Raw genomic sequence first — 22236 nt, 5'->3', positions numbered from 1 at the left:
GCTGTCAAATTCCAAGCTCTAAGGATTTTCTTCCCAGTATTTTTTGGGTTTTAAATGCCATGGGATAAACCAATCATACAGTATTAGTAAAGATGGAAAGGACCCGAGGGTAACTGAATACAACCCTCCGTTTGTACAAGAAATCCACAGTGAACAGATTTCTGACACATTTAAAAAACAAACAAACACTAAAAGTGGTTTAAACTGCCAATAACTTTGTCCTAATGTTTAGGCAAAATATCTTTCTTGTGATTGAATCCATCACTTGGGATCCTATCCTCTGGAACATAGAAAACAACTATGCTCCATCTTCCACATAATGGCTATCACATGTCAACTCTTAGTGTTCTCTTCTGTGACCTAAATATATCAAGGCTTGTTTTCCATGCACTCTACCATCTTGGTTGCCCTCATTTGGACCTTTTCCAACTTATCAATATTCTTCTTAAATTGGAATGCACCAAACCGGACACACTATTGAGCAGTATTATTGTTGGTTGGTTGTTGAAGACGTTTGGAATTGCATTGACATTCTCATTGCCATTTTACACTGTTGATTTGTTTTCTTTTTGAGATGGCTTGTTGACAGTATTTTCCTTTGGTGATAAGATAGAGAAAAAGGAAGAATTAAGCATTTCTGCCTTTTTTCTATTTCCCATTAGAATTTCTCCATCTTATACATGTCATGGACCTACTACTTTCTTGTTCTTTCAACTGTCCTGACCACAGCAAGGAAGGCTTTTTACCCAGCCCATCTGGGCAAGGGGTGCCCAGGAGGCCTGAAGGGTGGAGGAGTGAGACTTGCCTTTAAAAGGGTGTTCGACCCCAGCATTGCCATCTTTGTGCCACTGGTCAGCAGAGGCTGTGCAGCAGGGAGCCCAAGACACTTTCAATTTTTCCTCCTGGTCAGGAGGTGGCTCGTAGAAAGGTCTCTTGAGTGGGTGGCACCGCCGTGCACCCTGACAGTTTGGAGTATGTGTGTGTGTAGGGGGGTTGAGCTGTTCCACTCTTCCCTGCAGGATAGATTATTTTTTAAACAAAACAAACAAACAAACAAACAGAGAGATAAGTAGAGTTGTTTGGGGAGGAAGCTGCGAGGATCCAGAAAAGTCCTGGAGAATATGCATATTAAACAACAACAACAACAATGACAAAGTTGATGGCAGAGTTCAGGATGCAGACAAAAGAGGGCATGGCATCCTGGCCAGTAAAGCAGTGTGGTGGCATCATCCAGGCATGGTGCTAGGTGAGTCTGCTGCCAGAACAATCAACTCTTCGAGTTTGAACATTTGGCCTTTGGGTCTGGCTAACCCACCAGGTTCATTTCCCTTCAGTGGGCCTGAGGACACTGGTCCCTTTTGGGACCAGCACACTGCTGTAGCAGGCTGTGGCACACCATCACAGCCTTGGAAAGCTCTATATCTGCTGCAGCCCTTGCCAAGTTAGATACCGGGGTTGCAACAAAGGCAACAGGGAAGTCTTTCCTGACTATCCCTGATACAGGGACCAATTCTGCCAATAGGGATGTTTTCCCTAGCAGGGATCAGTCCTTGCTGCTTGGAGGCCTTGTCCTTCTGACATTAGTGGAAAGGATCTGAATGGGAGATTTTGTGGTGGAATTTGAGTATTTGAATAAGGAGCTTTATAGGAAGGAATCAGAGAGGGGGAAGTGAGAGAGTGTGAGAAGATGTGGATGTAGAAGCCAGATTGGTTCTGGGCTAAATGGCTGTTGGGTTATATTGCGTATGCAGGGATAACTATGTGGGCACAGCTGAACAGAGCTTTTTCCCTGTTACCGTATCTCAGTTTGATATAGGGCATACATGGACTTCCCAGGTCATACATTCTTGGGCCCATTTCTGGCACCTCTAGTCCCTAACTTTAGGGTTTCGCCATGAGGAGTTTGTACCAAACAGGACAGCAGGTGAATTTGATTCAATTCACCACATGTCTTATCCTGAAAAAGATTTAGTTAATGAAAGGATCACTCAAAAATTACGTAGTGTCCATCTTTTGAACCAGCTGGGCACATGTTGTATGCGTGTGGTGTTGGGGATCAGATAGTGAAGTGTGAAATCCAGTCTGCATTTGTCTTCCACAGCACACCCAAACAATTTTAGATTCTTGGTGTTGCTGTGGAAGGTTCCTTTTACATGGATAGAGTGCTGCTAATGGACAGCTTGACCTTGTCTGGGATTTTGAGCATGTTACCTCTTTTTAGGAGTGGGTGATCAAATGCAGGACTAGACTTTCATGGTGGGGCATTAGTTAAATTTTGATTATGTGGGAAATTAGACTCTGCCCAATGCAGACAGTTGATGGCGGACTTTCAGAGTTTGATAGGAGATTTAGGTGCACCTTTAACTGAGAGAAAACAGAAGAGCCATCAATGGTGCTTAAGCCATTGTAATTTTTTTTTTCAAATGTTCCTCGTGCACCCCTGCCATATAGTTATCATTACTGAAACATAACTGCCTGCAAACTTTCAGGTCTGTAGGCCATGTTTTGACTCCCGCTCACCTCAAAAATAATTTTCTGTTCAAAATGGACATTGACAACATGGTAGCAAGTTGTAATCTTTTTGCTTTATCTTTTATACATTGTAACCAAGGTAGTAATGAGTGAAAATATGGAAGAAGAACCACCTCAGGAAGTAGCTTCTCCAGTTTCATCGACACCAAACTACCCAGTGTAAGCACTCAGCTCTCCTAAGAGAATGCTGGGGCTGGAACAGAGAGGGTCCTGGGTGCAGCGTACCCCTATAACAGCTGTAACGAGTCCTTCTTACAGCCAGGCGGTCCCGCTGCCACCCTTTCTCCCAGGTCTGTTCCCACTTAACAATTAACCGAGAAAACCAAAGATAAAACCATGAGTCTCAGAGTCTGCCAAGACCAGCAAAACTCAAGTAATTAATTGGACTCAGTAGCATACTTGTGGCCTAAATAGAATTAAGTAATTAAGCAGGTTGTCTGCTTAAAAGACCAAACATAAGTTTTTAAGTATTATTGTTTTATTCGAAAAATAAAGAATTTGAGATACAGTGGTGCCTCACATAACGAGCGCACCGTTTAACGATGAATCCACATAGCGATGCGGATTTTGCAATCGCTAATGCAATCGCATACCAATGTTTTATCGCATTGCGATGGAGGAACAGCTGTTCGGCGGTTCCAAAATGGCCGCCGGAACACCCAAAATGGCCATCGGAACACCCAAAATGGCCACTGGAACACCCAAAATGGCCGCCGGAACACCCAAAATGGCCGCCGGAACCTGGGGCAACATCGCAGAACGGTGAGTTTTGGGCCCATTTGGAACGCATTAAACAAAGTTTAATGCGTTCCAATGGGCTTTTCCGTTCTGTTTCCCCATAGCGAAGGTTAATCCGGAACGGATTAACCTCGCTATGCGGGGCACCACTGTATTCAGTTTGTTGCAAAGCATAGCATTCAAGTACATTTCCATTAACTAAAGTAGTTAGAAATCTAGCAAATCCCAGCTATAAAAATAAAATAAGAAAACTCTACTAGTTAGAAAGGTGGGCAAGGCTGAGCCCCTAAAATCCAAAAATCAAAAAAGGGTTTCTAAAAGGTTTCTCCCTCTGCCACCATCCTGTCATTTTCTTCACAAGCTGGAACACCCTCCTTCTTCACTCTCCACTGATGTAAACCAATCAGGACGAAGGACTGCTCATCTCTCTCCACCTCCTTTTCTCATGAGATTGCAGGTGTTGTTGACATTCTCGATGTTATGTCTTTGGTCCTTATCGTCTCTGGCCAAGGCTGCTACATGGAAAATTCCAACTAGCTCTAAGAAAAAAAATCAGCTTCTCGAAGCATCTAGTTCATGACACGCAGACTAGGATGGATTCTTTCTACACAATTCCATGATTACATATCCCATTTAAAAATTACATTCTAGCTTCAATAACCTAAACCATGACACCCAGTACTTAGAAAGGATGATAGAGAAGTGTCTGAACTGTGGCTCATAGGTAATTTACTGCAAGATTTCACTCTGAAAAAAGGATCTCAACTGCCCACCAATGGGGATGTGCTTTGCTACTTTGTTTTTCTCAATCGTGGACCTATGTAGAAAGAGAAAAGGGATGATGTTATAAAATTTGTTATCCTGAAGGCAGAACTGTTTTGGGAGCAATCTGGCATCCCTGTGATGCCTATCAGAGCAGGACATTCCAAAGCAAAACTTAATAAATTAATTGTACAATATGAAGATCCAGAGTTTGTATTTCCTTCAACTAGCAGCGGTGCAACAGGTACAGATACAACACTTCGTAAAAAAAAAACATCAATTGCTTTAACACTACTCAGAAATCCATTTACAAGCAAAACCATATCAACCATGAGAGACAAGGTTTAATCTATCGGCTGGTCAATGAATAGCATTCATGGGAGCAATTCTTACAGAAGGTGGACTTCCATTGGAAAAAGCAACTCTTTCAATTAAAGCACATGGACAGCAGCTAAAGAAGTTAGGAAATCATCAGCGCAAGCAATTAAGGCTATATTCGCAGTACCAAAGCACTCAACACTACATTGGGATCGTAAAGTGGTTCCAAACTTCAAAAAAGAAAGGCTAGGGAATTCTCGTATCTGGTATGCCAGACTTTGAAGAAGGCAAAGTTCTCGGTATCCTAGTAATTACAAACATAACAGGAGAAGAACAAGCAAGAGCTACGTTTGCCCTCGCAAACGAGTGGGAGATTTCAGATAATGTGAGATCCCTTGTTTTGACACTACAGCTTCAAACTCAGGATGGCAAACTGGAGCTTGTGTTCAGCTGGAAAACCATTTTGACAAGAAGTTGTTTATGCTGGCTTGTTGGCATCACATATTTGAAAGAATCCTGAGTTCAATTCACAAATAATTGTTGGTGCAACATCAGGTCCTGAAAACACAAATTTCGTTCAATTCAGGGACTCTGGTCAACTATTAACACAGAAACTGATTTTAAGACCCTAGAAAGGCAGGTCTTTGAAACTCACTAAGGAAAATTCTATACAATCACTGAAGAGAATGTGGTAAAAGCGTTCCTTAGAATGGCCCTTACACGGGACAGAGAGGGATCCAGGAATGATCCGTCCCTATCTCCAGCAAAATCAGGTCCTGTAACTTTGCTCTAGGCGACTTCTCACCCTTTCGCCCAAGTCTGTCCCGATTTTAAATAAACAATGTCTAGGAGCTCTGGAAGATCTACCTTTCATTGGTTTAGGACCCTAATTTGGTAGCGTAATGTGGCCAGATCGAAACAATCCTAGTTCCAAAATATCCAATTTACTACAGTAGCTTAGTCTAAACAAGGAGACAGCTTACAGACAATTTGTCTTTTTATATTTTATTACAAAAGATATCATTTCAACAAGCTCATTTTAACGTCATTCAGTATTTCCAAATTATTTCCAAAATAACCCCCAGCCTTAGCCACCAGTCATTTCCTCTATAAAGTGAAAATAATGAACTGTCTAACTATATCTTAAATAAGCATTCTTACGCAATCTCAAAATAAAGTCCTGTCGGCTGCATATCTCTCGGTGTGCCGTCTCTTTCCCCATACCTACATGCAATGGCCTACTGGTGCTGATTTACTTTGGTATAGAGCTGGACAGAATAATAGAATCATAGAATAAAGAATTTGGACAAGGTCTACAAGGCCATCAAGTCTTACTCCCTGCTCAATGCAGGAATACAAATCAAAAGATACCTGCCAGGTGGTTGTCTAAGTTTCTCTGACTGCCTCCAGTAATGGAGCACTCACCATTTCTTGAGATAGTTTGATACCTTGCAACAATCAAATGAGCTGCCTGTGCCTGCAGTTCGAGGGACTTATTACCTAGGGGAAAGTTCATTGAAAAAGCAGGAAGTAGTAGACCACCTTAATATTGCTAGTAGGGTGGTGGTGCTAGGGAGTTCCTTCTTGCAGCACCTTTGTGAGTCTAAGCAGATATCATGCCAGTGGAGGCTGGAGCATTGGTGATAGGTAATCGAGCCATGGCTATGGCAGTTGTAACTAGCACTGGGCATGCATACATGGCAGTAGGTGAAAGTTTCTACTTAGTGGTAGCCTGGGCTAGGCCACATTTAGCCTAGACAGATGGACCACCTTTTACAGTTTGGGCTTTTTTATTTACATAGCAGGGGTTCAGAGCACCCATTGCACTCCACAATTTTGTGGAGATGGCTGTCGTGGAGGTTTGCAGTCTTTGAGTCCGGTGACATGGGCATGAAGAAAGGCAATTTTGTTCGTCTGGCCATATACACTGGCAAGATTCTTCTTCTTCCCCTGGCTTAGTACAGTGACTGGTGGGCAAGATTGTTCTTCCCAGTGAGTTAGTCAAGTGGCTGGTGAGCAGGATTCTTCTTCTTCCCCAGGGGTTAGCTGGGTGGCTGGTACGGAAATTGGTTTGTTACTTCCTTCCTTTCTTCCTGGGATAGCAGGGTGGGTGGCCGGCAGGATTCTTTTTTTCCCCCCTTTCATTTCAAATTTTTATTCTTTTTCAATAGGGATATGATTGGGGATAGGGGAATTCAAGTCTGGGGGAATAGACATAGGGAGGGGAAAGGTAACATTCCAGAGAGTGAGAGAGTACTTTTACATCCCCTTATACAAGAAGAAGATAACAAAAACGTAACAGGTTTTACCAGAATTGCTATAGTTACTATTCTCTCCATTCTCTAGTTGAACCTTCATATTCTCCCCTCGCCCCATGCTTTCCAATCCATATTTCAAGTCCAGGTGTAAAATCATTCCCAGTTTGGGCGTCCTTTTTGAGATGACCTTTCCATTAGTGCTTCTCTTAATACGTCCATCTCCACCACTTCCAGTGTCTTTTCTGTCAGTTCTTCTAGGGACGGTATTTCTGCATTTCCCTCCAAATATTTCCCATATTGTAGCCTAGCTGCAGTAATTACATGTATTATCAAATATCTTATTTATTTATTTACAATCTCAGGCATAACATTCAATAGAAACAATTCTGGTTTAAATGGTATCACACAACGTACAATTTTTTTCAACATTTCATCTACTAATCTCCAGTAATTTTTTGCTTCTCTACATAGCCACCCAACATGATAGAAAATACCCTCCTATATTTTACATTTCCAACACTTATTAAAAAGATTTTCATAAATTTTAAACATATTCTCTCATTACTATTTCTTTTTGTTTTTCATAGAACAGTTCTTGATTTTCATTAGGGGCATGTATATTAACAATCAACACCTTTTTTTTGCCTCATTTTGAATTCCCACCCTTGCATCCTCAAATGCAAAAAATGGCTTGGGGTCTAATTCTTTTAGTATATATGTTGCCACACACCCCTCTCTCTTTTATTTGAATCTGATGCTATAAATACTTCTCCTACTTTTTAATTTTCTAATAGATTTTGATGTTTATATGGGTTTCTTTCTGCAGTTAGTAAATTCTTTTATGTTTTTGAGGTGAGTTTAAGCCATTTAGGTAAAGGTTCCCCTTGACATTTTAGTCCAGTCATGTCCGACTCTAGCGCCCATCCCTGTCTCCAAGCCAGCATTTGTCCATAGACAGTTTCCATGGTCATGTGGCCAGTGCAACTAGACATGAAACGCCGTTACCACCCCACCACGATGGTACCTATTTATCTACGCGTATTTACATGCTTTCGAACTGCTAGGTTGGCAGGAGCTGGGACAAGCGATGGGAGCTCACTCCATTGCATGGACTTGATCTTACGGCTGCTTATCTTCTGACCTTGCAGCACAGAGCCTCCTGCAGTTTAACCTGCAGCGCCACCACATCCCTTAAGCCATTTACATTAACTGAAAGAGTTCTGAGCCATTTTTTATTCATTTGGTCCATCTTTATTCTTAGGGTTTTCTTTCCTCCTCTTGGATCCTCTTGTTTCCATGATGGGCTTTCCTTTAGAGCTTCACATTTGATCTTCTAGCTCCGATTCTAGACTTCCTGCTGTATTTGATCCCGATGATCCACTTGATTGCTCCTCTTCCTGTTTCTCATCTGCCTTTTTCTCTTCTTTCCTACCTAGCCATTTCCCCTTTTCCCCCATAAAGTATTCTGCCTTAATTCTTGAGTTAATAGAATATCTCTGCAACTGAAATTGGAAGAAGACACCTTCAGGCACCAACCACTTGTATGTAATTGAATTTGCTCTCAAGAGGGATGTAAGCTCCATATATTGTCTCCTTTTCTGTCTTATTTGCCACAGGATGTTTCAAAATCTTAATTTCTTTATCTTTTATACTAGATTCTTTATTGTGCATGGTTCTTAAAACTGTCTCAAAATGCAATTCTCCTGAATATGACATTAATTACTCTGGGGAGATTATTACTCCTTGTGTATGCTATATTAATTCTTCGTACTGTATCTGTATTTTGCTGAACTTCCCCTGGTTACATCTCCATAAGTGTGGCTGAAAAAATAGTCACCACTTGCACGGTGTCTTCTCCTTTTTGTTCTGGGAAATTCTGGAATCTAAGTATTTAGTCCCTACAGAGGGAGCAGAAGGAGAGCTGTGTCTGGGAAGCCATCCTCCACTGGGTGTTTTTTTTTTTTTTGATGTTTCGGGAGAAACACCAAAGCAAATATACAAGCAAATAGCCAGTATATGTAGGGGGAAAGTAAGAAAAGCAAAAGTGCAGAATGAACTCAGGTAGACAGATTTAAAACAGTAAAAGAGGCTTTTTTTTGTCATGCCCGCAGCAAAAGGAAAAACAACGAAATGACAGGATCACTGAATGGAGAAGATGGCCAACTACTAACAGAGGACAGGGAAATAGCTGAACTTCTCAACACCTTCTTCGCTTCAGTTTTCTCCAAAAATGAAAATAGTGTTCAACCTGAGGGGCGAAGAACAGGTGATGTAGTGGGGAAAAGGCAGCACAGAATAGGTAGAGAAGTAGTACAGGGATACCTGGTTACTCTAAATGAATTCAAGTCTCCAGGGCCAGACAAATTACATCCAAGGATATTAAAAGAACTTGCAGAAGTAATTTCAGAACCATTAGCAATAATATTTGAGAATTCTTGGAGAACAGGACAAGTCCCCACAGACTGGAGGAGGGCAAATGTTGTCCCTATCTTCAAAAAGGGGAAAAAAGAAGACTCAAATAATTATCTTCCAGTCAGCCTGACATCAATTCCCGGATAATTAAACACACAGGTTGTTATTACTTAGAAAGCAATGCTGTCATCACTAGAAGTCAACACAGGTTTCTCAAAAACAAGTCATGCCAGACTAATCTGATCTTTTATATATATAGAGAGAGAGAGTTACAGGCTTGATAGATGAAGGGAACACTGTGGATGTAGTATATCTTTATTTTAGTAAGGCCTTTGACAAAGTTCCCCATGATATTCTTGCAAGGAAGCTAGTAAAATGGGGGCTAGACAGTGCTGCTGTTCAGTGGATTTGTAATTGTTTGATTGACCAAACCCAAAGGGTGCTCACCAATGGCTTCTCTTCATCCTGGAGAGAGGTAACTAGTGGGGTGCCTCAGGGTTCTGTTCTGGGCCCTGTGCTGTTCAACACCTTTATCAGTGACTTGGATGAAGGAATAGAGAGTATGCTGATTAAATTTGCAGATGATACCAAATTGGGAGGGGTTGCCAATTCCCCAGAGGACAGGATTAAATTTCAAAATTACTTTGACAGATTAGAGTCCTGGGGCAAAACTGACAAAATGAATTTCAACAGGGAGAAATGTAAGGACCTACACCTAGGCAGAAAAGATGAACTATACAGATATAGGATGGAAGACACCTGGCTAGACAACAGTACCTGTGAAAGGGATCTAGGAGTCTTGCTAGACCACAAAATGAACATGAGTCATCAGTGTGATGCAGCTGCCAAGAAAGCCAATGTAATTCTTGGTTGCATCAATAGGAGTATCATGTCTAGATAAAGGGAAGTGATAGTACCACTCTATTCTGCTTTGGTCAGACCTCACCTGGAGTATTGTGTCCAGTTCTGGGCACCTCAATTCAAGAAGGATATTGACAACCTGGAACGTGTCCAGAGGAGGGTGACCAAAATGGCCAATGGTCTGGAATCCATGTCCTGTGAGGAGCGGCTTGTGGAGCTGGGAATGTTTAGCTTTACAAAAAGAAGGTTAAGAGGGGACATTATAGCCATGTTTAAATATTTGAAGGGATGTCATGTCGAGTAAGGGACATTTCCACAACTCCAGGACAAGGAGCAATGGTTTCAAACTACAGGAAAAGAGATTCCACCTGAATCTTAGGAAGAACTTCCTGACAGTCAGAGCTGGTTGGCCGTGGAATATGCTGCCTCAGAGTGTGGTGGAGTCTCCTTCTTTGGAGGTTTTAAGCAGAGGCTGGATGACCATCTGTTGGGAGTTATTACTGTTTTGTTGTCTAGGTATTTGCATAGTGACCACTTTATAATCTGTTCCAGAATTTTCCCTGGGATTGATGGCAGGTTGATTGGTCTGTAGTTCCCAGGTTCCTCCTTTTTGCCCTTTTTGTTGGTAGGGACAACATTAGCCCTCTTCGATTGACTTACACCTCGCCCATTTTCCATGATTTCAAGAAAAACAATGGACAATGGTTCTGAGAGTTCTCCCGTCAGTTCCTTCAATACTCTAGGATGCAGTCCATCTGGCCCTTGGGATTTGAACTTATTCAAGGTAATAAGGTATGCCTTTACTTTTTGTTTATCAACCTTCAACTGAGACCTTTCATAGTCTGTCCTTTAGGAGAAGTCTGAGCTAAAATAGGAATTGAGGACTGCTGACTTTTCTTTGACTTCTGTTATCATATATTCATTTCCATTAAGTATCTGAGCCATTGTTTCTTCTCTTTGACTTTTTCTAGCTAGTCATTACCTGGGTTTTTTTCCCTTTCCTTTTCTATTGTTCTTCCAAATACTGGTAGGATGGATGAGAAAACTATCTGGGTTCTAAAGTCCTTAAGTTTCCTTCGTAGAGCTTCAAAGTCTGATGTACAAAGTTCCTCTTGTCTGAGTTGTTCGTTCCTGCATGGATGAGAAGGAAACAATATGTAACTGTGGCTTTTATTAGTGATGGTTAGTGTGGTGCTGGCCTCTTCCTGCCCCAGATGGCAACAAACAGCCTTCCCCAGATAAGAGTCTTGGGTGGTGCTTCTCCAGATTTTGATGGAAGTTAGTGGAGGAAGGATGTCTGGTGTCTGAACCCCTGCAGACCACTACAAGGCAGATTTTGCAGTGCACCAGGCATGGATCATCACTGACAGTGCTGAAATGGTCCCACATGGAGCCTCTGCCTTTGGACTGAAAATGACCCAGTACCTTTCCCTGTTTGCTGCTAGCCTCCCAAAGTCCCACTAAATAATAAAAATTTATGCTTTGATGCCACAAACAATGGAAAACCCTAACCCCAACCTGCCTACAATAACTTGAACTAAAATGTACCTAAAGAAAGCCCTAACAAAATCCCATTATTTCAAATATTAATGTAATGTTATGTAAAATAAATATGCAATGATAAATGAGCTTTGCTGCCATAAATTGGAAAACTGCTACCTGCTCAGCAAGCCCACAGGCAGCAGCCAACCACTCTGTAACAAAACTCGGAGCAGAAGTGGAAAATGGCTGCATTAGTGCATATAAAGCCTCAGCAAGCAACTTCCCACAGCCCTTTGAACAGCTCATTTAGCTGCCTGACCTGTCAATCCGGGAGTCTCTAGGTCCCTCCCAGGGTTGCCTAGAAAGTCCTGATCAACAGGAACAGGTGGCTGGGTGGGGGGAGGGGATAAAAACAGCTCAAGAATGGAGTAAAATTAATTGATGAATTAAGAAATTAGAAAATCCTAAAATTCATTAATCCATATTCGTCAGGGGTAGTCCCTTCTGATGAATACAGATAGATGAATTAGCATTTTTTGAATGAACTTGTCAATCCATTTTTGAAATTTGTGCCCTTCTCTAATGCCCACCCTGATTCTCTTCATTTTACCGTCATTACTGGTGAAGCAGTGGAGACAGCGGGAGGGAGGTGTGCTGAAGCAAGGGAAAGAAGCCCAGTCTCCCACGACTTGGTTTTCAAATGTTGGCATGAACATTCAGGACTTCATCAGTTGCACATGGCAACCTCACTGGGTCTCAAACATGGATCTAAGCCTTGAGTCGTGGGCCAACTTCTTGTCATTTGTTTGGCTCTGGCTTGGAATTCTCCCACACATACGTTTTTTGTTTCTTTAATTCCAAATTAATATATCGTTCTGGTTTGTTGTTTCTCCACCTTCACTCTCCAACCTATTAAAAAGGTTGTTTGTTCCCTCCCCACCTCTTCCTCTTCCTTCCCACGTGCTGCAGCTGTTTCTCCTGCTGGCCCTGTGTTGACACAAAATAGGTTGGCTTTCCTTCCCTGTTCTCATGTTCACCACCAGGACCATTCGAGTTCAGTACATGTGGTCTTACAAACCCCAGTGAGCACGGCCACTTTTATGCTGTCATGGGCTGTGGCAGAAGAAGAGTCTAAGAATATTTTAGCTTTTCATGTGAGCAGGTAGTATCGGGATTATGATCATTGTATATCTGGCACTTCTTTGGATTTCTTGCAGCCTGCTATAGGTTTTCTTCACCTCTGCCAGCGGCAAATTGACTTGTTTTAGTTTGGTAATGGATTATCTGCAGGTAAACAAGAAGTATTATGTAGACACAGATGTTTTGAAGGCATGCAGTCTCCTGACAGGCAATGTTAACCATCTTATAACTGTTAACATTAAGCCTGGCACAGTTTATGGCTCCTGCATGTCTTAATCTGTCCCCGTTATCAATACTTTGAAGAAGAATACCAGTACAGAATGTTACTTATTTTGGAAAACACACATATCTTGACTAGATGTGATGGGGGGGGGACTTTGGAACCTTGGTCATGCTGGTTGTGGGTTTCTGGTATATGAAGCCCTGAAAGTAAGTTAGTCAGCTCTGACCATGACACATAAGGGGAAAAAAAGAGAAGAAGCTAAGACAACATTCAAACTCATTGGCTAACTTTTATGAAGATGCCATTAATCAAAGTGGAATATTTTGGAATAACCAATAGTCTAACCTATTGGAATAACTAATAGTCTAACCTACACTTCTAGTTTAAATGTGTTAGAGGATTGCTGCCATCACCTAGACAATATGTGGATGATGGGCTTTGTAATCCAATATATATAGAGGTGGGAGGGTGGATTAAGTACATGTTTGAAAGCAAAGCCTTTTTTGTCAATCAAAAAGAGCTATCTGGACTCAGAGCTTCTGTGTACATAACTCATGTTTTTACAAGTCAGCAAAAGAGTGTCCAAACTTGAACGTTAAAGACTTATTGAGGAAGGACATATTTAGGGCAAACTTGGTTTTCTTTTTGAAGTTTTTTTGAGTTAACAATGAAAGAATTAATATATGGGCATTACCAACTGAAATCTTATAAGCACAATTGTATAATCCTCCCAGGATATTGGCACAGATGTCTGGTAGAGAGATGGACAGTAGTCCAAACAGGTGTGAAGTTTTTAAACATCCTTTTCAGAAAGAAAAAGTAGACAAAAATTAAGGCAACAGAAACAGATGTAGACCAAATATGATATGGAGTAATCCCATAAAGGAAACAATGACTTTGAATTTCCAAGAGCTGAGCAGTTATTAAAGATAGGATATCTTCAATGTCACTCATTTAGAGGGTCGCCATAAGTCAGAGGCAACTTGACAGAATGCAACAACAACAGAGAGTGGGAAACTGTATTGTTAACCTTTTCTTTTCAGTATGGCAGAACATTGCAACTTCCCTCAACCTCAGCTGCAATTACCATTATCCTCAGTTAAGATGCTTCCCCATGTTCTCCACTTATAGTGGAAAGTGTCAAGTTCCCTCAATGCACCATATCAGCAATATACCTCCCGGAGGAACAAAAGGATGTAATGGTGTAGGATGAGATAGCAATGGTGGTTGTGTAACCTATCTTCCCACCCATTTCCACTGGAAAAGGACAGTCTGGTGCCACCTGTAACTCTCAACACCTCCACCATTGGCTGTGGCATTGTGGCTAATGGAGGTGCAATCTAACAACATTTGGAGAACCAAACATCACCCCTCTTTGCAGTAAAAGTCTGGAGCTTTTCCTTTCAGAAACTTTGCTATCTCTTGAAGCAGTGAAGAAGGGAGGAGATGCCCTCTTCTTCTCTTTATCAGCAGATTCTCTCCTCCTCTTCCCAGAGCTCTCTAGACCCCACCTTTTGTTATCTGTGATCTTCATTTTAGTCCTGCAGAATGGAGGTGAGCCCTTCTGGGTAACCCCTGACATTAACCTAATTGCACCCTCTCTTTGATTAGATGCACCACAAAGCTAGCAGAGGGATCAAATTAAATTTGAGTGGCGGCAGAGCAGCTTTAGTACATTGATTAGACTCGAAAATACCACATTTAAATATCTTAGCATTTATGGGGATTAGCAGAGGCAAAGAGTCTGGCTGAGGGGGAGAGGCAGGAGCGAAAAGAGCTTCCCTTGACAGTCCCCAAGAGAGCACCAATCTTGCTCTGGGGGACTGGTCTTTTCTCTTAATCTCTTAAGAGATGCTTCAGGATAAAATATCAGGTGGAAAAGAAGAGAGGAAACATGTTGCTCATAAACCAGCAGAAATTCAGAAAAGAGAATTCAAAAAACAGAGTTAGCCATTCCTCCAATGAGCATGCCTCCCTTTAGAAAACAGCCAATCTAACATGAACGAATGAATGAATGAATGAACAAACAAACAACAAGAACACAAATCTAACTATGTTCTCTGGCCCTTCCCTATCAAAACATATTTTGTGAAGGGCATACCTCATATCAAAATTGCTGGTCTCAGGTCTCCTCAAGTATAGTTGGATGTGTTTTTTGCCTGAGGAGAGATGTGAACACAAGACATCCCTTAATTACTCAGATACTTGTCATTCAATCCTACCCTCTGAAAACTATTGCTAAAAAAGCATCTATTCTACCTAGCAGCTTCAGGAGGAAAGAGAAGACAAGACCCTTTCCAACAGCTTGACAAATCCTGTTTACTGGTGGCTACTCCTCCCCAGAATGATCCTTTTAAGTAGCCATTCTACCAAACTCCTGACCAGGAAGAGACCAAGGCGCTCTTCATTGAATAAGCTGGGACCAATTACCACAGATACCTCTCTGCTGCTTCAGGAGAAGTGGTGAGACACTGATGGAAAGGTTCTTGTCATGGACTCATCTGGACTGCCCACTCCTCTCCAAGAACTGTTTCTGTCAGCAGCCACCTCTTTCTGCTTGCAACTCAGAGCCCTCATCCTACCATTGCTCAGTTGTTGATGAGTTCACCTTGTCCAGAGATGAAGACAGTCTCTTTATTGGGATAAAACTCCCAGAGTCCTAAAAGGAGCACAGGAGTAGCCATTTTAGCTAGAGGATTCTGGAAGTTGTGATCCAAAACAGAAATGTTTCCCATTTCTGAGCATGTCATGATATTAATTCTTCTTAAAGGTCACTTTACCCAAATTGCCACATTCAGCAAACATTCAATTTGGTTATTATAAAGCTTCATAATATAACAGTATGAAAAAGGTGGTGTCCACAGTTCCGATTCTGCTTTTCAGTTCCTTGTTTCATTTATCTTAGATTATAATTATTATTTTTTTGTTCTGTAGTAAAGCAACATGAATGCTTTGGCACAAAGGAAAAACAGTATATTTGTAAACAAATAAGCAAGCAAACAAACATCCTTTCTCAGTCATAATTATTGCTGTTAATTCTTGCCAATGAATTTAAAAATAAAATGTAAGCAAGAGGAAATCCAGCTTTTCAGGAGGAAGACAAGAAAGAAAAGAAACAGAATATTTTTTAAAAATTTAATCTTATACACATGCTCTCAAAGATCACAGCACATTGTTTGCATCCATAGAGAGAAAATAAAGATCAATTTGTTCATCAGGCTATATTCCATGATAGTTTTCAAGAAAGAAGAATATTCAGGTTTCTTGGCAGAGCTAGTAAGGGAAAATGAGAAGCAGAAAATACATTGGGACATCACAATAATTACAGCTAGGCCAGGACTCCATAATTGACTTGATATGGTGATTATGGAAGAAGATAGATGGAATGTAATTATGGTCTCTGACACATTAAGAGTGACTTGGAAAACAGATAAGTTGTACACAGAAAGGGGAACACAGTTGTTCCAGAAGCCCAACTAGGGGCAGTTCTGATGTCTTCTGGTTACATTTGTCTCAAACAGTTCTGGGTGTTCCGCTCTGATGTTTCCACAGCGAAAATAATGCCTTAAGAATTTTCTGCTTTTATATTCCATTTTCTTGCAGAATATACTATGACCAAAATTTTCTCAGGAGGCATGCAGTTTGGGAAGCACTGCCACAGATATAAGGGAAATCTCTCATGTCTTAATTTCGTTTAAGAAATTTCTACAGATTTTCATCCTAATGTTCTTCTTCTCCTAATTTTATATTGGTTCATGAAACACTATTTTTTTCTTTCCAAATGGAAGCACATCCATTTTGTATGCACATGAGCTGAAATTCTGTTGTGCATACAGATGGCATAACATTTATAAATGTTAAGAAATCTCTGTGTGCATGATCTTTTGTATGTGATTCAGCTGGCAACAGATAATGTCTACAGAGATTTCTTAATGTATGGCAATTATCTTCCTAAAGTTACGCCATTTGCATAACTATGCAACAGGATTTCAGCCACTGAGTGAGGAATGTGTGTTAAAATGCATTTAAAGTTATGTTTTCCAAATGGCTAAAGTGTATATGTGTGCTTATCCAAAAGATACATGCATGCAAGTTGCATGCATTTATTTTCATATAATTCAAAAAGGTAAAGGTGGGAAGAACCTGACATTTGCAATTTCTATTTTGAAAATGGATACTTTCTTCTGGGCCTTATCTCTTACCAGAGTGATAGTATAAGACTATGTTCTGAGTCCCTCCTTGTAAGGCATAAGTTCCTATTGGAAGATTTGGCAACTCTGTGACCGAGGAAAACCTACCTATGCTTAAACTGGTTTCTGCTTCCTTTTAAAGAAATCTCTCAGTGAAGACACACAAAAGACTTTAGTGTGTCATCAACGAAAGTCAACTTTGGTGCTGAACAAATTGCCAAGATGGCTCCCCCTTCCCCTCTTTCCTACTACCATAACCCTTTCTTTCTATTTAGTAAGGCAAAATTCATTCAGCAAGTTGTTGTGATCCAAAAAGCATCCAAAAACCTGAAAGGCCAACTGTGGCCAAGTGTCAGAGGTGAAACTGGAATTTATATGAGCCCCATAAACAGAATTCAGTGAGGCCAATGTCTTATAGCCTTGGAATTTTCAGGGAAAGTGCTTGACTTTCTTCATTCACCTGGCTCCCCAATTTAGCTCCAGCTGAACTGGGTTTGAAGCTTCCTCAGTTTTACCTCTGGATCTAAAACTAACCTGAATATTTTAGCAAAATAGCAAGATGTAACTACTTACTGAATGGTGGGATATGTTTTGCTCTGAGTTCTCATTTTTAACTTACAATAATTTTATTAAAGTTTTATATTCATGTTAAAAAATGGAAATAAATTGATTTTGTTTGTTTGTTAAAAGGGGGTTGGGCAATGGTAAAAAAGATGTGAGGAGCCAAGTGATGCAACCCTACTTCTCAATTTGCTATCAAAAATTATTGTGCAGCAGCCGAAGATATAACAATACTTTAAGAGGACACAAAATCTTAATAAAAAGCTGTCTAATTTTTAAGCACAGTCATCTTTTCTATAAGCTTCAGTATAGTTCAGTTTTGGCATTGGCAAGAAAGATTTAAGGACTACACGTTGCTTGTGGGAAATATATGCTATCTCACTGGTCTATGGTCTTTCACACATTTAGCTGTTGGAAACAGGTATGGTAGTTTTGTGTATACCATAATATCACTTATTGACAAACTTTTACTGATCTGTGCATGACGAAATCTTCCTTCTGTATGGTGGATGGCTTCCGGGCATGACAAGTGAAGGGATATCAGCTGGCTGTGGCAGACCAAGTAGATATGTGAAAATGAGAGTCTGGAGAGAAGGAGATGGGAGGATGGGAGGCAATTGGAAGAATCCAGTCGGTGCCAGTGGGAAACTGGAATCTACACAGCACAAGGATGAGTGAGAGACGACTCATACAGCCATCTGGTCACTGCTGGAAAAGCCTGCGTATGTTGGAGCCCAGCCCACAGGGAACCAATCACATACCATGCACAAAATTCACCTCCCTCCTCATTTTTGGCAGGCCCCTACAAATGTACAAAACCAACTTTTAAGGACATCAGAATGGCTGGGCCAAAGGTAGGTTTCTCTTCATACAGTTTGTAACTAACTGGTTCTGGAAAACCCTTTAGTGGGCCATGAGTGCAAGCATATCCTCCATCTTACATTCCTAACACCTAATAGGTAGAGGCACACTAGCCAGAAAGATTTAGCAGGCAAAGGCATCTGGGAAACATTTGTCTTAGACAATACAGTCTACTCCAAGGCAAAGTCTAAATTCTCATTCAGGCACAAGGAATTATTTTCATGGTGTTGTTTAAGATTTCCAGGGATGACTGCCCAGAGTTATTCTCAGGGTGAGCTTTCTAATTGGCCACCTCAGCTGAAAAGTGCTAACATGAAAAAGGGCAACTTGAAATAGGAAAAGAAGAAAAAATTAAGATGGGGGTAGAGACCGACATAGAGAAAGTAGAGGCAGTAAAGAGAAAGAAGGATGAGAATGGGAAGGTATAAGGGTTAGGAAAGAAGAAAGAGAAAGCAAAGGCAGACCAAGTCAGGAGAAGGAAGAAAGCAGGGAGAAAAGTGTAATGCCCCCACTAGAGGAATTTTCTAGTTAAAATAGGACAAAGCCCTTCAGACCTGACCTAGGAGAGGAAATAGTGGATCCTGCAGATTGTGAAAGCTCATCAACCCAAGAGGCCAACTCCCCCCCCGCATATGACAGAGTTTTGGCACCTGATCTCAGTTCCTTGTGAGGCTAGGTCTCTGAACCCCCAGATGAAAGTGGTTCAGGGGCTGAATCAGACAAGGCTGGACTGGTTTACAGCCTGTATGAATGTCATAGATTGAAGGCATGAGCCTAGATTAGGGATGGCGAACCTATGGCACGCATGCCACAGCTGGCACATGGAGCCCTTTCTGCTGGCACAAGAGCCATAGGTCACCAGATCGCTACCCCCCCACCACGCAGCCAAACCTCAGGAGGCAGCTGCAGCCGGTGCTGGTGCTTTGGCAGGCGGATCTGGAGCAACTGGTGCTGGCAGCTGAGGGGCCTTGAGGCACCCTCCCGTGCCGGGATTCCCCCTTCCACTGCCACTTCCGGTTTCAGGTCCTCCAGGTCCGCCACCGCCGCACAATCACCCACTGTTTTTTTCCCCCCAGTTTGGGCACGCGAGCCCAAAAAGTTTCACCAGCACTGGCCTAGATAGAGGGACCCAGATGAAGGGTTTATCTGTTAAAAAAGGGAAACTTCTTAGATTTCTGGGCTGTTCTTGGATTTAGCTTTTGATCTCCTACTCCTGGCTCTCCAACAGGCTCTGTTCATTAGATCTCTGCCTATAGGTATATGGGCCCTAGCTTTCAAAGATTTTTGCCTTGGGCTCAGCTTGTGTGAAAGCAGGATAACAAGTGTTATGTATGTGTGTGAGAGAGAGAAGCGGAGGCAGTGGAGACAGACACTGAGAAAAGCAAAAGAGAGAGTGATTAAGGACAGTAAGCATGGAGAGTAAGAAGTAGGATATGGAGTGAGTAAAGTCAGAAGTTCCAAGGAGAGAGAGCAAGGAGATAAGAGAAAGGAGAGCGAAAGAGCAAGGAGATAGCAGTAGGGAGATAATAATAACCATGTGCTGTCAAGTCAATTCTGATTTATGGCAACTCCTGTTCAGGCTTTTCCAGGTAGAGAATATTCAGAAATGGTTTACCATTCCCATCTTCTGGGGACGCCCTGGGACTGTGCAGCTTGCCCAAGGCCACACAGGCTGACTCTACTTGCAGGAAACACTCTGGGGAATTGAACTCCCAACCTCCAGCTTTGCAGACTCTAAGTAAAGAGATGCAAAGAAATAAAAGGAAGGAAGAAACACAAAGAGCAAGGAGATTGTGGATGAACTAGGACACAAGAGAAGAGGGAGGGAGGAAGCTGGGGAAGAAAGAATGAGAGACTGACCAAAGGAAAAGAAACTTGAGAGACGGTGAAGGATTTGAGAAGCTGCCAAGGACAAGGCACTCTAAAGAAAGCTGTGACAATTCAAAGTTCAGCTAATCATACTGCTAGTAGGCAACCCTGCTGCCTTAGCTTTGCCCTGTTTTGTGTGGCTTCAAAATTAAATAGATGGGGGGGGGCTGGCAATTCTATAAAGCAATCAAAATTGTTGGAGGTCCTTGCCTCACACGGTGATTAGGCAAATGCTCCCATCTTAATTCTTTAGAGCTGAGTGCATAGAGGTGGAGACATAAGTCTTGCTAGCTTTCTGAGACACCCGTCTGCTGAGAGGTTGTGTATGAAAATAATTAGGGTTGTCACTTTGGTGGGGATTTTGATGAAAGCTTCGATGCACACTAACAGCGGATCTCTAGTAAGAGGTGACACACTCTAGGGGAATGGCAGGGGCACATAAATAGTGTGTTGTAGGCTCCTACAGTAAAGCTAGATGAACACAGTCTTGGATGAAAGGTACACTCTTAACGGGAGGGAGGAACATATTTGTTTTCATCTTCATGGTTGTCTAAAATGGTTTTGGTGTTGACATAAAAAGCCCACAACTTAGTGCTGTGTGTAGGTCTTGCAATTCATTTCAGAGGTTAACTCAGAGCTTAAGAACAGATCCCGGTTTGTGCCTCATCTCATTCATTGAGTGAAATCCTGTTGCCAACTTTATGCCACGTAAAGCTGATGACATCATCAGCTGTGGCTATATTTCAGGAGTTAATAATTTCCAATCCATCCCTCCACTTCCAAAGATTCCTTGGAATCCCATTCATCCTGTGGAACCCTTTGGGGATACAGTTTTTAATATCTGAAAATTGACACTTGCAATGAAGTCACAATGATGGTGGCAATTCTTGGAAATTAAAGTCCAGAAGATGGGAAACAGAGTTTTATAATTGAAGTAAAGCCATATCTGTCCAAAATCACCTTACTTCTCTAATTGTCTAGAATTTTAAATTTCCTAGCTGTGTCAATATTCTTTTTAAGACTTTCCAAGGATAAAGTAATTTGGGGAGAATAGTGAGGGCAACTCAAAGGTACAGCAGTCTCTAGAAATCAAAGTTCCTCCTGGAAGGCTGCCATAACCCAGAACTGATCTAGACCAAGAGATGGAAAGCTCAGTAATTTTTCCATCTCTATGGAGAGAGGGACTGCAGTGTTTATAAACCAAGGGAACTGCTTGTGTTCTTCTATTTGTTACTGCAAAAATAGGGGATGTATGAGGTTTCCCTCTTGCATTGTTGGCAGGTCTGGGTAAGAGAGAGCAGTCTGGGGATAAGCCATAAAATGAGAACTGCCACGGGATTGCCTGATCAAAGAATCAGGGACCAAACTGTATGTCAGAGATAAATTACCTTACTATAAGCTGAAATCACCTTACTGTGCCAAGCAGGGTGATGGGGTCAATCTTTTGTGCCTTACAAATCACAATTAAATGGAAGAACATAATCAATAAAAAGACAAAGGAAACTAATTTGCAAATTACAGCAGGCAAGAAACTCTCCTGATGAGACAATCATACACAATCTGCTCTTAAGGAATCCCCTTTTCTAAAAATGGATTGTCTGCAACCCACTGGATTCTCACCTGGAATCTAAGGACAAGTCAGGAGGTGATATTGAAGGACAATCAAAACAGATGAAAAAATGCTTTTTTTACTGCAACTCCTAATCTTTTCCCTCATCTATCTTGGCCATGCTGGCTGGAGATTCTAGAACTTGTAGTCCAAAAAGGAACACTTCCAATACTTCCTATTCTTATCTGTAAGACTGCAGGAAATGCAGCTAGAGAAAAATGTCCGTTTCATTTAGCATTCAGCCTCCAGTTGGCAAGGAGCAACATGAACAGCATCCGATCTCAGAGGTGAAACAAAGTGAGAGGGAGGCAAAGGGTCAAGGTTACACCCCTTTCCCTGCAATATATAGCAGGACCTTTTTTTCTCCCCCCCCCCCTCCATTCCACCCAAAAAACAGGAGAAAGGACTGAGGCAGGTGCT

At 41.6% G+C, this 22236-nt stretch overlaps 1 long non-coding RNA gene across 1 annotated transcript in view; it reads right to left on the bottom strand.

Moving 5' to 3' along the window:
• Positions 1-3145: 3145 nt before the first annotated feature.
• Positions 3146-22236, bottom strand: part of LOC144584302 (uncharacterized) — a 128811-nt gene continuing 109720 nt past the window's right edge. The window contains exons 2-3 of the long non-coding RNA XR_013538463.1: positions 14828-14885; positions 3146-11012 (exon numbers count right to left, since the gene is read on the bottom strand). This is a non-coding gene — a long non-coding RNA (uncharacterized LOC144584302). The remainder of the gene's footprint in view (positions 11013-14827; positions 14886-22236) is intronic.

The sequence above is a fragment of the Pogona vitticeps genome, chromosome 9 (genome assembly GCF_051106095.1).
Source record: "Pogona vitticeps strain Pit_001003342236 chromosome 9, PviZW2.1, whole genome shotgun sequence".
In the NCBI taxonomy this organism is placed as follows: domain Eukaryota; kingdom Metazoa; phylum Chordata; class Lepidosauria; order Squamata; family Agamidae; genus Pogona; species Pogona vitticeps.
The sequence above is the reverse complement of the archived record's forward strand: the minus strand, read 5'-3'. Positions and strand labels throughout refer to the sequence as shown.